Below are 18,469 nucleotides of genomic sequence, written 5' to 3'. Positions count from 1 at the left end.
GAATTCACAGATATTCAAAGACTATATATAAAGAATAATTTCAGAATATCATGAATATGTAAACTAATGTTCACTGAGTAGGATTTTAAAGTCATTTTTATCCTGGTTCCTAAGCAGATGAAACTACAGTCCTCTGTGACCTTATGTGCATTTTTATTTCTTTTAATGGCAGGACCATATAATTGTTGAACATCTTGTCCAATTTCCATCAAATATGACAGTTAAAGTGATGATCAAAAATTTCTTAAAGATCTTTTAGACATCTTTATGTTGAATTAAACGCTAGAAGTGTCATCTTATTGTAAACGGAATTTATATGTTTAAGGTACAGATGTCCACATCTGATGTGATGAATCCTACCAAAAACTTCCAGGACCCAGCTAGAGGAAAGACACCTCATTAATGGCACCTCGAGGGAATGCAATTAAATGTCTTACTATATCTCAGAGAATCCATATAAGTGAAGACAAATATGTATAATGTATAAATCTATGTATCACGTAATATGCATTTGTAATACGTATAAATAGATAAGAACACTCAGTGTATGGAAAACTTCTGTGTGGACTAAATCTTCCTGGAGTGAAATCAAAACAAGACATAAATCCGTGTGGAATCAGGTGTCATTAATTCCACATTCCACAGTGAAACCTGATACTAAGCTTAGTGGAGCAACATCAAAGCAACTCTACATAAACTTTTGCTGATGGTTTCTCTTCATTGTTTCTACATCTTTGAGCATTATGTTGTTTACCAGGACTGTTTCAAATACTGCACTTTTAAATATCCTAAAATAAATCTGAAGTATGGATAGGCTATACTTTCACCCTTCTTATTATATTCCGACAAAATATTCTGGCTACAATTATATACCTTGAAACCTAGCACTGGAACAAAGGTATTTGTTCTTTGTCTGTCAGTATATTGTAAAATAAGACTGGAAGAGAGCTCCTAAACTAAATCAATACCCACTGTGTTTTTTGTTTGTTTGTTTTACTTTTGGGAAAAATCCTCCTGCAACAAGGAATATTGTATCAGCTGGATGCCTGTTGCTGTTTGAGCATACCTCAACTGTTTATACCGAATGGCAAGCCTGATTTTATCTGGGTTAATTTAATGGTGCCTGTCAGCTATTCAATTAAGTATGAGTGGCATATCACTCTCCATTTCCCTTGACAACACTTACTTTGTGGGGGTAGATAAAAGGCTTGGATATTGATAAGCTAATCTTCATCCACATAGATAATACAGAAAATCTTGCATAACAGTTGATTTTGAAAGATTACTTCTGGAATTGCTTGTATACTTAGTGGAAAACTTTATAAGGCATTTAAAATACAATCCAATGAGATGAAAGCTAGTAATACAGTACATTTCAGAGAACTGTGTGAGAGGTGCAGCTCAGCTCTCCTGGAAACAGTACAAGTTCACTTGTCCTGGAAATATCAGTTTTCCACAAGCAACTATTTAACAAATCTTAAATCATAAATACTCTTTTGTTAGAGTTTTAAAGAGAAGAGAATAACCCACAACATAACTATGAGGCAGCACTTCTAATTCTTCAAACTGATTCTTTAAAATGGAAATATGTAAAATATGAAAAAGAAAAGCAGTTTTGCACTGCAGGATGCAAGTACAATCCAAACCTTCCTGGGGTGTGTGTGTGGGGGGTGTTTTTGCTTTCGTTTTTTTTTGTTTGTTTTCTTTTTTCTTTCTTTACTGCTGAGAGAGACCTAGAGAACAAATGCAATACTGCATAAGTTTCATCTTATTAGCATGATACATTTTAATGTACCTGTATTAAATCAGTTGGTGTAATGGTTTTCTACTAAGTAACAACTTCATCTAATGTTTCAGACTCCCAGTAAGTTAATGATCCCTAAAACTAGTGGAGACCATTTACTCGTATCTTATCTGCTTACCTAGGTCTTCTGCTCTTCTGCAGAAGAGCAGGCAGAGTCCTTGCACGATAGACACATCCATATAAAGAGTAATTGAGGAAAACTATCACAGCCAGATATGTTTTCCTGATCTGGCAGTAACATGAGAATGTATTCCTTCTTAATCCTCACTTCCTCTCATACTATCATACTGTTGTTTTTGGTTTTGGTTTTGTTTTTTTTTTAATTATTATTTCCCCCTGCTTTTTAATATCAACATTCCAGAATTCTAAAGATCTTCCCCATTAGTATCAGATAAAAAGTTTTAAGACTCTGTAAAATAATGCCTACCTTTGTAAAGCAATTAAAAATATATTTAATAGAATACTGATATGCACTAATTAGAAAATTTATAGTTTTGACAAAGACAAACAATGGAAATGCACAATCAGAGAACAAAAACTATAATCACTTCAATAGTGATAATTGAAATGTCTTTTGGAATGGCATTTGTATTCCTCTTGTAAAGTTTAATTTTGTCATTACTGTTTAAATTATCTGTAATGAACATTGTCAACCACTTTTTTTTCCATCAACAAAAGAAGAAAACATTTTATAAATAATTCCCCAGTCCCCTGGATGTCACAAAATTGCAAACATTCCTCCAACCAACTGGTTATAGCCGAGTTACATAAAAACAATAAAATCAAAATAATATAAATTTAATCCTTCTTCCATCTTGCCTCTTGTACTATTATTTGGCAATTATTTGAAAGCTGAGACATACATTTATAATTTGTGACAAAAAAAAAGTACTAATTACTAAATAGTTAATAAGGACTTTGTTTAACATTATATTAACACTGAAAAGAGCATTGTGGTCTCCTGACTTCTTCAATAGGATTAATGTCAGTATATAGACTATGAGGTAACGTTATATTAGAACTGTGGAAACACGGTACCTACAGTTTTAAAGAAGTGAGGACTCTGAACTCATGATTAAGACTGCAGTTATGCCACTTAATTTACAGGTTATTTTAACCATGGAAATGAAGACATAAGATCAATTCAGTGCACCTCAGAACATAAGTAAGCTTGAATTTCCTTCAATCAGTGCAGAAGACAATTTATATTTTTCCTTATTTTCAGACTTGAAATTTGCACAGTAGATTCAGGTTAGCTTGAGTAGAAAGTTTGGGCTGCAGGAGAGAAGTGTTCAACTATGAGGAGAGGCACCAAAGTCATTATCCCAAAGCCATTGCCTCCTTTTGGCTACCTCAACATCCTTTCTGGATCCCTATTTCTTTAACTTGCCAATTTTCATCTATCATCTGACTGTCTGTCTGTCTGTCTGTCTATCTATCTATCTATCTATCATCTTCATTTCTGGAACTCTGGCAAGTATTATGGATCACAGCAGTATTTCTCTACATACTTTGTAAATATCAGCACCCTGAACTTTCCTCAGAGAGTCCTGTTCTAATTTTTTTTTTCATCTCTAAAGAAAATATTTTAAAAGTTTCACTTTTTTTTTTTTTAATTTGCACTTTTTTCTTCAAGATTTTTTCATTTTCCTTTAACTCAAATGTTTTCAAGTTCTATCCTGGAGTATATCTGAAGTAAATTTCTAGGCCACATATAAAATTCTGGTAAGTGGGTACAGACCTGTTTTTACTAGTTTTATGTTGTATTTGCTGTTTTATGGGTAAGTCAGAGTTTCACTAATTTTTCTCTTAAATCTATGTGGAATCCTGTTTCTAGTATCAAATGTGAACGTTCCATCCAAAGTGTAACCCGAAAATTTTTTTGTGATGAATAATCCTTGACAGTATATAGAAGAACTGCCATTCATCGGATCAGATGACCAAGAAAATTTGATGGGAAATTGCCTTTAGTTTTTATAATAGTACTGTTTCTAGTCTTAAATAAATAAAAAGTGTATGACTTTACCACATACCTAGCCTTCTGTCTTTTCTATATTTTAAAAAGGGAGATAATTAGTATGCTTTCAATGTTGAATTTCCTTACCTGTCATGAATACTAGTGCCTATCAGCTCAGATATGTAACTCCATAACATGATTGCACTTATTGCAGGATTACATCCCAAAATAATCAGATGGATTTCATGAAGAAGTAGAAATCTACCTAAAATATGCATAAAACTGAGTGAGATAAGCCCAGCGTGTTTGTCTTGTTATCCTGGAGATACAATGGGATTCCAAAGACAGTCTCCCTAGATGCAAAGCTTTTGGAAGGTGTTGAGGTGACAGTAACCATCATCATGTTCTGAGGTAAATTCAAAAGCTCATTATATATTCCTGAGTTCATTGTAAGAGTGTTGCCTTGCTGCCCCATGTCTCTGAAAATCAGCCTGATCTAGATTATAGCAATATCTGTAACCACATGTGTTCTTTTAGTCCAAAAACAACTCAGAGATTCCAGTTCTTTTCAGACAGCATGTGGTCTCTTAATAAGTAAGTACTTTTTAGTTTTCTTTACACTTCAGAATGCAGACTCAAACTCTCAAAATTCTTCAGCACTCCCCATAGTTTTGGTAGCTGGCAGAGAAACTGTATGGTACTGTTGTGTATTGATAAGGATCATGGCTGAAAACATTGTGGGAAACTAGTTCAGCCAGGAGATGAAGCATTCAGTGCAGGGGGAACTGCAATTTACATATCAACGACAAGCTAACAAGCCACAGATCAAGCCAGCTGACCCATACCTGAGGTGGAGGATGTGCTGAAGAACATATAGCCCCATCTTCTGAAATGCACAGCTCAGCAAACAAAGGAGAAAAGCTGAGACCCCTCAACGTGGCTCAGGACTTGTTGAGATTTGTCCATCTTTCACAATCACCACTTTCTCCTCCAGACTTTACTCTACTCTGAGAGCTATAAAAAAAGCTCACCTAAAACAGCACCAAGGGAATACCAGCTCGGCCTCACCGAGGGAATACCAGCTCAGTCTCACCAAGGGAATCCAGCACTCTGAGGATCCTCAGCTTACCAACCTCACTGAAGGGAATCCATCCTCGGGACTTTGAAGAAGACATTGGAGGATGCTGCGCTCTTGAAGTGCAAACCCCAGCATTCTTGCCGTGGAACACTGAGGCCATACATAATTGTACAAGTCCTGTCATCCACACTGTGGATGTAAGAGACTGGATCCCTCACTCTTTTCTTTCTTCCTTTCTCTGTGGTCTTTCCTTTCTCCTTTTTTCCTATACCCCCATTTATTTGTTTGTCCTTCCATATATATACTACTTTCTTTCTCCCTTATACCTTAGTTTTCCTTCCCTCTCTGCCATTCTCTTTCTCTCTTGCCATTATAAACGTAAGTGTAACATCACTTTAAGCTCTGCTGTTGGGTTCTGGTTAAATTTCATATTATAATTACTGATAGTTGCCAATACATCACTCACAGTAGGACTTTTTGTTGTCAGTGTGTTGATAAGTTCTGTTACAATTTTGCCATGTCACCATTTGCTGTAACCAATATTCCAACAAGTATTTTTAGTAAAACTCACAATTTAATTGGATCCTGGGGGTGATTGTCTGTCACTCAGTTCACATAACCACGCAGAATTAACCCAGAGTTAACTCACACCTGGCTTCATCTGTTGAGTCAGGGCGCGTGTCGTGTCTAGAGTTAACTCATCCCCCATCCCACCTGTTGGAACGGGACAGTTATTTTATTTGGTGTCAGAAGTGGGATATTTTGTGAGAAGTGGTTTAAGCGGGGGGAATAGAAGCCAGAGGTTTTAAAGGAAGACTGTTCGGTCTGTGCTGTGTTATCCAGCAGTGGGTCATGGCATCCCTGGTTAAGCCAGACCTGGACTGCTCCCTGTTGTTGAGTTTACTAAAAGATTATAAAACTTGCCTGATCCCTGAGGGTCTTAAGTGGGCCGCTGGATGTTGGTCGTCTCCAGATATTGTAATTCAGTTAACTCATCCCTCATTCCATCTGTTGGGACGGGACAGGTACTAACATCAAGATAGTAGCAGCTGTCAGTTTTATTGTTACTTTAGTTATCACCATATTTTACAGCACATCAATTTTGCAATTTCTTTAGATTTATCATAGGTTCCCTCAAGGGCCAAGGTGTTTTAGTCTTAGTACTGTCTTGCAGTAATGGTAGTATCCACTCTCAGAATATACTGATTTAGACAACATTTAAAAAATAAAATACTCTGTCAATATTTCTGCAGCCACCTGCCCAGTCTTAGTTTCAGGACACAGATATGTAAATAATTAACTCACATTCAGTAAGGGTGACAATTTACAATGTTTCAGCTACTCCATAGTGACTACCATGCTCGGTGGCAAACAATGATAGGACAAGGGGTAATGAGATCAAGCTGGAACACAAGAGGTTCTGCTTAAATTTGAGAAAAAACTTCTTCTCAGTAAGGGTGACAGAGCACTGGAACAGGCTGCCCAGGGGGGTTGTGGAGTCTCCTTCCCTGGAGACATTCAAAACCCGCCTGGACATGTTTCTGTGCGACCTCACCTAGGCGTTCCTGCTCCAGCAGTGGGATTGGACTAGATGATCTTTTGAGGTTCCTTCCAATCCCAAACATACTGTGATACTGTGTGTGATACCATGCGCCTCTGTAAACAGGAAAAATGAAAGGTGTGTGTTTGTTTTCACTGAAAGTACAAGCAAACTATTTTTTTTTAACAATAGGATAATCTGTCTGTTATGTCTTTCCTACACTACAGCAATTTGTTTCAAGTCATACCTTCTATATATGTGTTGCTTGTAAATCTGAATAATTATCATGTACCTACAAAAATTAGTATATTTTTAGAAAAATAAGCACAAAGTCAGAATTTTCATTTTTTCTGGATTTAGTATTCTCTATATAGAATTCTCTATAGCAGACTCTTCAGGTCTGTGACTTTAATTCAGTCGAGCTTTAATCCTTTTGTATCAAATAGAACACTTCTAGAGGGAGGCAATGATAGCAAAGGCACTCATGGAATAACAACTTCTGGGAAGCCTGGCTACTGTCTGGAAGCACGGAAAACTGATTCTCAAATGTGTGACCAAAAGCAGAAAGAACAAAGGCTATAAAGCTGTTTTTCAACCTTAGGTAAGGTCTCTGATTGCTCAGCTATTTCTTTCTGTGGCAGTTGCACATGCCCCTGAGATCTGTAGCCTTCAATGGGACAGTTGATGGTTATTTTAACACCTTTTGTGCCCCACTGTGCCTGTTCCCACGTACACACCTAGAGTGGTACCAAGGTGTTGATAGTCGCATCCTTCCCTAACCCGGGGCAGGATGACTTCATTTTCCCCCAGCTGGTGGGGCAGGAGGGGTGGGACCCTCAATCAATTGACCGGGTCCTTAACAGGGCCCTGAGTCAATTGACAGGGCTGTTAGCAGAGGAGGTGCCCAGAGTAGCTGCAAAGCTTCTGAACCATGTTGTAATGCCCACAGCCAGATTTGACCAGACTATAAAATGGGGTTACCACCGAAGGCCCCTTTTAGAGTGGTCTTCTTGAAGCAGTGGGTCTGTGAACTGGAGCCCACTTCTTAGACTGGGATGCCATCTAAGGAGAATTCTCAGGATTGAGAGTACCTCACTCTCTCTTTTGGGTGAGTAGTTATTTAATGGATATACCCTTGAATGAGTCCTTGCATAACCCAGGCAAGTGGTTATTTCTTGTGGGTACCCTGGTGTGTCAGAGGGCTCTGGTTTTGTTTCTTGTGAGTGTGTGCATGCACTCTGTGGATTCTCATTATTCTTATTTTGCTGTACCCCAATAATCTCCTCAACTGGTATCTGAATATGTATTTTATGTTTACAGAGTATTAGCTAATTGTATCAACCTTGTTTCTAGTCAGTTTATTAGCTGCATTTTTCTGGCTAGAGTAAAGCCTGTTTTGGAACTTTTTGTCCACCTAAAACTGACTTTGGGGTGCCTCTGTGACACTTTCTTGAATTATTATACTTCAGAGGCTACTACTGTGAAGACATGTAGTCATACACTTTTTTTTTTTTTTTTTTTTCCAGTGGGAGGGTATATTTTGTCAGAAAGTGGAGACTGAGGAAATCTGTTGATGTGTGAAAGAACCATTTGGGGTTCAAAACAATAAAAGAAGTAGGGAGGGTAAAAAGGATGTTCAAGTGTTGAATCACAGAATGTTAGGGATTGGAAGGGACCTCAAAAGATCATCTAGTCAAATCCCCTTGTTGGAGCAGGAACGCCTAGATGAGGCTACACAGGAATGTGTCCAGGTGGGTTTTGAATGTCTCCAGAGAAGGAGACTCCACAACGCCCCGGGCAGCCTGTTCCAGTGCTCTGTCACCCTCGCTGAGAAGAAGGTTTTTTTTGTCTCATTGCTTTCTATCTTTGAACACAGGATGTTTTAGGACAACATAGGTATTCAGGATTTCAGTCTGTAAACTGAAATATGGCAGTTTTCATAATAATATTCCTTTTTTAATTTGAATAGGCTATGTCCGAACTAAATTCGATTATGCTTTATTAAATGTTGTATGTTATTAATAATTATTAATAATAATTTAATTAATAATAATAATAATAATACATACAGGCTCCTTTCATGTTCAGAACTGTGTTCTGTTGCTGATATCATTACTAGTTGGTAACATCTACTGTGTATTCCCAACAGTCTGTATCTTCCAATGGGCTGAGCCATTGAAGTCATTAGTTTTATACTATGAGAAATTATGTGAAAGGAACAAAAATAAAATAAGAAATTCTGTAAATTATTATATTTTTAATGTATTTTCAGCAATAGAAATAATTATTTCTAACTTCTTGTTGACTCATTGCAGAACACTTATGTTACAATCTGTATTAGGTCTTCTGAAGTTCGTTTATGTGCTTGGAAGACTAAGAATGACTTTAAGATTCAATTGTGAATTTGGTTATTGTTGTAGCCTGTTATCACTATTTTGATACTTTTTGGTTTCTTTTTGGATTAAGAAATATTATAAACAAAAAATAATTTGCCTTCTTTCAAAGAACATTTTAACAGCATATTCTAATTAAAATATATCATGTTGTCCTATATAAGATACTACTGTTTTTGACAGAATCCACAATTTTCTTACTTTGCAGCAATAAATAGTTAAAATAACAATAATTAGCCAGGAAGAGCAAAATCAAAACAGGCCCTGGCATTCAATTTTTGTCTCTGTTACAAGCATTACATGTAACATCCTAAAATAAGATAGCAATAATAAAGGAACTTGGATTCATTCCCTAAATGTAAGTTCTACTCCATAAATCTTGAACCTAATCCCATTGTTGCCATGCTATTTAAACAGCAGGGAAGAAGAATATATGGTGAATTGGAGCTAGGCTACCACCTTCTGCAGAAAATCTATTATACTTTTAAGTCCTTTAATGATTCTGTTCTGCCTTTATCTAAAGGGAGACCTAGGTTGGACATATTATCTCAAGATACATGACCTTTGTATTTCAGAATGTCTCAGAAAAAAAGTCATTTGATTCAAAATGAAACTCTTCCCGTTGCAGTTAGAAATTTAAGGGAAAACAAGATAAATCTACATGAAAAATGAAACAAAAACTTTTTTTTTTAAATTTCTACAACTTATCTATGACATGATTTGATGAAAAATGCAATAAATACTATTATATGCCTTTCCAATTTTTGGTAGACTTGTAGTTATTTTAAACAATTCAAGGTTTCATTCTTCTCTGCCTTTTAATACTAGATTCACAATGGTGATACCAAAAGCGGTCACCATTGGCTCTAGTAGAATGTAAGGGAAAAAAACAAGATTGGGGCTCTATATTATACCATGATACACCAGCAAATTGCTGTTAAGAGTATGTCACATACTATAAAAATCTTACAGACAAGGTAAACTGGGAACCAGAACAATCAATGAAAGTCAAGGGCAATACATTTAAAACTGATAAAATATAATATGATTTTACTTGACATATAATTGACTAGTGTAATTCACTGCCACAAGATAATATTGACATCAAGAGGAGTACTGATCCATATAGGAATCCTATATTTAATGTATGAAAATTCATGGTTATGCAGTAGAACATAAAATAATTTGAAATTAATACATACCCATAAGCTCTAAGATATAAAATAACCACAAGCTGACAGCAGTTAGAAATATTTTTTTCCCTTGGACAGGTTATTCCTTGAGTGTTTTAGAATTTGCTGCATCTATCTCTGATTAATCTGGTCAGGCCATCATCAGAGTTAGTATATTGGGTTAGCTGAGCAATGCAGTATGGCAATTCCAAGGCATTTTGCACCCTTAACTTTCAAAGACAGTTTACTTTAGTTCTCCTCCACTATGCTGTTCTTGAAAAGTAAAATGATTCATGATTTTACAGTATTTACGTGATCTATGTTTCCAGGAATGGTCATCACAACAACATATTGAAAATTATTCATAGAATTATGCTCTGTAAAAATAAGATTTCTCAGTATGGCATTCATATTCATACATGTGTTTCTAAGTGTATTTCTACCACTTCAAAAAACAGGTAAAAAATCAGGGGGGAAAAAAAAAAAAGGAAAATAAAGAGATTGTTTTTGTTAGAGGAAATAGTAATAGAGAAGAAACCTGAAGCTACTAGGCCTGCTATTCCACCTGCCGGAGTTGGCAGTAATAAAAGCTGTTCCACAATGAACCCAACTATCTAAGTTGTCAAGATAGTTCCTAATACATCTGTATGTTGTCAATTTTTTTACTGCACACAAGGGTCTTCAAGCATTACAGAACACATAGATATCTTTCCGTATTTGCTCATACTGCAACAATGGTACCAGAAGGCTGAAACCCCAGGAGCGTATGCTCCATGTCATACTTGGAAATACCATGCATTAGGATTCCCCTTAACTACAGTTTTTCAGGCTGCATAATTTTGTGGTTGAGGTAGCAACAAAATGCTAATGTTTAACTTTTTAATTAGACCATAGAGATAAATACAATCTGTTGTACTATTGAAAATCTAAACCTTTACCGTTAAATGAAGTTACATGTTATTCTCTAGCGTCATGTATTTAATCCTCCTATCAAGAAAATGCATTCTTTAAACATGCAATAGAAAGTGAGGATTAAAGTTCTTTAATCAGAGATTTTCTACATCTTCTTCATCCCCTTTCAACTTCTAGTGTCACTATTAATAAAATGATAATTTCATTTTGATTTTTCAGAGGCAAGGTAGCTTACTTGCTCAAACACCATACTTCCTCTTTGACATACTCTCTACTGAGTTAGGCCCTAATTAAATTTGATATCTGCTCAGTGCTTAGCACATAGTTTACATCACAGATGCAACACATCTAACAGTTTGGCTTGGTTTTACTCTTTTGATCAGGAGAGGCTCAGATATGATTTCATAAACAAACTATCTATTTTTCCTCAATAAGGGACCCTTCATTTTCAGGAAGGGGTATGGGAAGAATGGTACAACCTACTTCTGGTTTGATTCAATTGAAATTAATAACTCAGAGTGGTGCTACAGATCTAGCATTTTGTAGAAAGGTGTGGAGCAGTTTAACCGAGAGGTACCTCAAAACTTTTAAGTAAAACTATGTTTAATGACATTCAGAGTATTTTGAGACATGCTACTTTTTCAAAATAATTAAATATAAATTCAAAACAGCAGAACATTAAATTGAAGTATCTTCAAGGTCCTCTGCCAAACATTCACACTATCAAACAAGTTTTCTTATACATATTAAGTAATGTACATATCAAGTAATTCACATACATTTAAAGAAACTGTAGTCAAATGGGGAAAAGAGTCATGCAAATCTATGACATATTGACCCCAATGGTATTGTTCTCTTCTTGAATTCTCACATGAAAACAAAACAAAAAAAAAATCAATAGGTTTTCTTCCATAAGTTCCCATATGGCCTTCATTTTGACCTGTGCTGGTGGTAGCAGGCAAATACTCCATTTTATTTTTGGAAAGATCTCCTGTGACACTCAGGGTAGTTTTAATAAGACCTCCTACTCTCTCACCTGCTTGACCTAACATAGAAATTCAGCAGACCACCTGGATGATAGTTGAGATCTACACTTGCTGCTGAAGTTCTTCACAGTGTGAACCTTTGATCAAGAACCTTTCTGAAAGAATAAGAATTTTTTCTGAAAAGAAACAAGACTTAGAATAATTTTAAAGCCTTTATACAGTATAGGCAGAAAGCAGATTTGTCAGCCTTGTATGGAATTACCAGTAAAAGTCATATATATTCACTTTTTTTTTTTTTTCAAATTAAACAAATCTTAGAAGAGCAACATACATGGCCTTCTTGGCTTCATATAATAGCAGCAGTAAGTTATTTTGGTGATGTTCTTTATGAGACAAAGGAAATTGCTCTGTGGCTCAAACCCTTGGGCATTTAATAGATCATCACATCAAAAGAACATTGACAGTATTTAGCACAGACCTCCATAGGCTTTTATGAACTATGTTACTACAGCTTTGAAGAAAATTACTTACTCTTTTCTCTAGGAGGAGGGGTGAATTAAAATCTTATCTAGTCTGTTTGGTGGAACCTTTTAATGAAAGACTGATATAACACATACATGCAATCAATGAGGTTAGGAGAGAGTTAAATTTTGAGCCACACTCAAATACAACTTGAAGTGTTTGAATCTTTTGGAAAGAGTATCTCCACATCTATATAAGTAAACTTGGCAATAGTGCTACTTTTGCTCCTGAGTCCAATTTTTTTAAGGTCTGTCTGAAGAAATTGTACATGAAATAGTCTAGATTGAATCAATAACGTGTGTCCAGGCTTATTTATTTGGTAACCTGAAGTAAATGAAGTATTCCAGTGTTCAAGTCACCACAAAGTTCCTATACCTGAAAGAAAGAAAATCTGTACAAAATATAACAAATCTATGTTGCTACCTTTTGGACCTAAATTTTGATTACATTAAAAAATGTAAAAAAAATAGTTACTAAAAATTCAGAAGTCTTTTTTAACTAAGAAATTTTTATTAAATAATATTAAAAATTAAAGCTTTGAAACTTGTTTTTGTTTGTGTGTGTTTGTTTTTCGCCTGTTCACTCTGTTAATATCTGGAGGAAGAGGTGGGCTGGAAAGAAGGAGGCAGAAAATGAAATAGCATTCTTGGAGATTGTTTAAAGATTCACCACTATTTCTACAACTATGTAGAAGGGAAGCTTACTTAGGAAAATCTATTTTGCTACCCCATATATTTATATGTAGCATAAATACAAAATGCTCATGAGCATAAAACAAAAGCTCACTAGCAAAGAATATTCACAAAGTTTACTTAATTTTTCCTATTTCACCTAAGTTTTTTATATGCAATTTCTCCTACTGGAATGCTAATAATTAGTTAAGATTGAAATATCTATTGTAATGAATCAGGTTTATCCTCTGGGTACTCTTAAAGCTAGAACTGCATAAGGAAACATTTAGCTAAATGTGTCCAGAAAGACAGTGTTTATTTTCAACAACTGCATTGCAAGGAAACTTCCAGTATAGAATAGAGAAAGAAAAAAAAACAAGAAAGCTACAGATCAAAAAAAAATCCTACTACCCAAAAGAAAATGGGGTCTTTAAGTTCTAGGGTGTTACAAATACCCAGGGGTTGATATATAGCAGTCTTAACTGTTGCAGGTTTGCCTATATTCTGTGAGCAGGTGAGAATGGAATTGTTCAGAGGTGAGATAATGGTTCTGTATCTATAACACATTCATCTTGAAGTACAGAAATATATTACTTTGTTACGATTTTTTTTCTACTAGTAACTCTAGACATATTTAGGCTTCTGAGTACCTCTGTCTAAACGCCCATAAAATAGGATGTAATAAAACAGGAATTAGAGAAAGCATAAAACCTTGATGAAGCATGGCTGTCACAAGTGAGGAAGATGAATATTTTGAGTTGGTATGTATCACACACACATAGCTGACAGATATGAGGTGATGCATAGTATATGCATTATTTAATTGGTAGACATTATAAAATGTATGGCTTTAAGGGCTCCCCAGACTCTGCAATATTGTCTCATGAAAGAGATATGTACTGCACAGAGTATGATTTCCTTCTGTGGACTTTCTCCTCTGAAAGAAAAAGGAATAAAGTCATTTTATGACAAGACTAATAGAGGATTTGGTCTCTGCTTCTGAAAAGTGCAGCACTTCTTATATTCATTTGAATGGTCAGAAAGGTGTAAGAAAAGTACAGCTAGTTATATTGTTTATCCTATATTGTTTCCTTAGGACTATAGTATCTACAGATTCAGGGCTTTTTTCTAGATTTAAGTACTAAAGTCAGAACAAGTCAAGAGGTAAAGGGACAGAGTTGAAGCCTGGTTCCCCCTCAAACAATTAATTCCAGCTCTCAGTGGAAGACTGAGTGGAGGTTTCTTCATTTTCAGTTAAACTCTTTTTGGCTATCTTCTACAGCAAACTTTTCTTCTCCAGGATTTGAAATTAAGCAAATTGCCAAATTACTTTTATTTTACTTTTATTTTAGCCTGTGTAGTCATTCTTTAGTGCTACTCAAAATGTTACTGAGAAAGTTTTAGAAGGCTGGACATAAAGATATAAATGTAGGAATGTCCATCAACATGCTTTAAAGTTTCTCCTTATAAAAGCTTGAATAATATACATATATTGCTAAACCATACAATATAAAATATATAAGTTAACCATTCAATAGGTTGTATAACTGAAGTTCTAAAACAAGATCCCAGGATTTTCAAGCTAATCATACTCTAAGTGATTATATTTATTTCTCTCTGTGTACTCTTTTTTTTTTTTTTTTTTACACATTTAAATGCATGCTTGGAGCAGGATGAGATCTTTTTACATGTAAAAACAAGTAGGAAAACAATGGAGAACTGGTCCTTGACTGGGGCATTAGGTAACAGATTGCTGCAAATAGTAGAAATATCATAAAACCAAAAAATAACAAATAATATTGTCCTGGTTTTGTTAAAAACAAGTTTCTCTTTTAGTGAATTTGTCTGTCAGCTAAAGCTTTCATATTAGATGCATTTTCCTGAAAAACCAGATACATGTTTTGGTAAACATAGCAATGGAATGAGAGGTTATTGATAAGGATGAACGCACATCTCATGAGAGGGGCAATGAGAAACAGGAGATCAGAAACTGATCAACAGAGTATAACATCTAATTCATGTGAATACTTCATATAAAAGTGGGAGATCATGAGGATCTTGTCCCTTTTTAACTTGTGGCTGACATTAGGAGAGGACCTTGCTAGTCGTCCCTGCAAACTGAGGCCTAGTGACAGACTGAACCTAGTTCCAGTTGGCTACAGAGTCCAGTCCAGGACTTCGGGTGCTGGCCCTAGAACTTGCCGGAGCAGTTGCTGGGACTTTCAAGATTGGTTTTGTATATTTTGTATGATTTTCCTCTATTTTATCAGTAGCATTAGTAAAACATTTTTAATTTTTCCAACTCTCTTCTTTCTGTCCTTTCCCTCCCGATCACCTGTCCTTACTGGGAAGGGAGGAGAGAGAGGGGCTGAAGGGGGAAAGGGGGGTGAGGGGGTTAACAATACATCTGTCACAGTTTTATTGTCACTCCACATTCAAAACCTCAACAAATATCTATACTTGATTCTGAGTTATGATAAATTAAAGAATAGTGAATAAGAAATGATCCAACAATTGATGGCTACCTCTGTGCTAATGAGCCTCATTATTTCATCACGTATTATTTCTGCTTGGCAAAATATCTTTAGCTTGTGACTAAAATCACTAAAACTAGAATTGTGGAATTAGTCTGTTCGTTATAGTGTACAGATCTTTAGGCTGGTGATATTTTTTGACAAAGTGGAAATGAGGTAAATTATTTTATGAAGATGGCACAGCTATTGTCCTTCTGGCTGTCTTCCCAGATGTTACATTCAAATGGGCACAGAGGTTACATTCAAATTGGCAGACAATTAAGTCTCCCAAGATGGTGACTTCTGACAATAGCAAGAAGTGTTTTTCTTTACCTACACTCAAACAGTGAATGAAACATTTTTGTAAACAATTAGGGAATCCTCATGACCACAGACCTGGGTAATTATGGGAATTTTTAACCACTTTGACATCTGCTGTGAGAGCAACACATTTGGACACAAGCAGTGCAAGAGCTTTTTGGAGACAACTGAGCATAATTGCATAACAGGTTGTCAAGAAAAGAAGCATAGCGGAAGTGCTCTGCTGAACTTGCTTCTCACAAATAATGAAGAATGGGTGGGGGATGTGAAGAGGCTGATGGTAATGTTAGCTGTAGTGAGGATGAGATGATGGAGTTTAAGATACTAAGAGAACAGAGCAAAAGATAACAACATTATAACTTAGAGTTTCAGGAGCATGGATTTTCTTCAATAAACTTCCAGGGAGGATCCCATAGTAGACTTCTCTGAAATACATGGGGCTTGTCAGAAAACCAAGTTGTCTGAATTTCAATGACAGCATTTTCAAAGCACAAAAATATACATTCAGGTGTGGAAGAAGTTGAGCAGGCATGGCAGAATACTGGCTTGACTGAGAAAGACAATCTGATAGAGATGCTGCAATTCTTTCAGAGATTTGAGATCCTTACAGACCTCAGATACAAAAAAGGAATTGTAAAGAATGAGGGATGGACAAGCTGCCAAGGAAGAATACACAAACATTGTACAGGTGAAGTCTAGTGCACTGCCTAGTACAGTGATGATATTAAGAATGTTAAGCTCAACTGGAGTTGAAAGGGCAAGAAATGTGAAAGGCGATAAGAAGGTCTTCTACAGGTTCATGTAGAGCAAAAAGGATGCTAAGGAAAATGGATTCACAGCTCAACAGTTCAAGGGACCAAGTGACTAAGGACACAAAAAAGATCAAAGTATTCAAAGTGGTCTTTATTTCAGTCTTTGCTGGTCTCAGGCCTCTCAAGTCCCTGCCTTAGTGACAGAATCAGTAGAAACAAAGCAGTATCCATTGCTCAGAAAGAATGAGTTAGGAAACATTTAAGAAAATTGGTCTTAGACAAATCCATGGAACAAGATGAGATATGTCCAAGGTGCTCAGAGATACGAGTGGTGGCTTTATAATGCAACTTTTTGTTGCCCTGAATAGATTATAGTGATCTGAATAAATTCCTGAGGAGTGGAAAATGCTGAGTATTGCACTCATCTTAAACCAAAGAGAAGGTTCCTAGGAATAACAGACCAATGAACAAATCTTCCTGGAAGGCATGTCTAAGTACAAGAAGGACAATGTCAGGACCTTGAGGATACTACTAGGCCTTAATGGCACTTACTGGCATTCCCTCATACTCCCTGCCCTAGAGCCCATTTCAGCTTAGGCATCTAATCACTGCTCATGCTATGAGGTACCCGCCTCCAGCCCTGCCTCTGGCCCTGTCTTGAGTCCCATCTCCTTCACATGCCTTCTGCTTTCCTAACTTGCTGACTAGACATCTCTGATGGATTTCATACCCAACCTAGCATTATCTGATAATCTCCAGACTGTAAACAAAACCAAGTTGCTGTCACCAACCCTACCTTAGTAGCTGCAAGATCTCATTGAGTCTTATTTGCTGTGACACTGCATTTTCATCAATTTATGATTAGTTATGTACTTCAACTCAGTAGATTATAGTCCTAAAGTACAACTATGACTCCTACGATGGATTTTTTTTATTTCCTATAGAATGGCCAGACATTCTGTTAAAACTCTTCTTCGTGACAGAAATTGTGTTGGTTTTGCAGGTATAAGTTTTTTAAATAAGGAAAGAACATATGTGCTTTATTTAAGCTTACTTTATAACCTAACACAGCAAGAACATATGAAAAAACGAATAAATTATTCTTCTTGTTCTTAGAGCAAGATACAATCTCATTTGTTAAGAAAAATTATAAAGGAAATCTAATTTATATTCTAAAGACTTCTGAGCCTCCTGCAAATCTCTGAATAATCTTATTCCCTGCAGTCTTCACTGGAATCCCAGTATATGGATCCTGCAGGAACTTAAAGGACCAGTTTGTAAACTCAGAAGTGATTAATTTTGATAGCTAAATTTTACAGAACCATTTCAATGGACAAAATATATTGAATCTGAAACCTAGTTCAAGTGTAGTTCTTCAGCTGGCTATTAGTAATAACATAAACCACACTTAAAGATTTAAAGGATTTAAATTAATTAAAATTAAAATTTAATTTAATTTAAAATTTAAATTAAAAAAAACACATTTAAAGGATTAAAGATACTAAGACTGCTAATTGATAACAAAATGTATCGTATGTACAAGCTGGGGTCATGACATCTGAAAATTACATCTGAGAATGAAGAAGAAAATGGAGTGGAGCAAGACTTCTGCCTTCTATTCAGTTTAGTGAGTCTAATGTAGATGAAAATTCCTTTCAGTCTTGCCATTAAAACCATGTGGTACAATAAAGTACTTGTTGTCATGGTTCATGCGTTTGAAATATGACATTTATAAGAAGAAAGAAGAGAATGAGAAAAATGTTAGGTGATGAATTTAACATCTTACCAGACACCTTGATAGTCAGAGACAAAAAAAGAATTTTGAAAAGACTTGTAAAAAGATAAACA

This window comes from Columba livia, chromosome 3 (assembly GCF_036013475.1).
Source record: "Columba livia isolate bColLiv1 breed racing homer chromosome 3, bColLiv1.pat.W.v2, whole genome shotgun sequence".
In the NCBI taxonomy this organism is placed as follows: Eukaryota; Metazoa; Chordata; class Aves; order Columbiformes; family Columbidae; genus Columba; species Columba livia.
The sequence above is the reverse complement of the archived record's forward strand: the minus strand, read 5'-3'. Positions refer to the sequence as shown.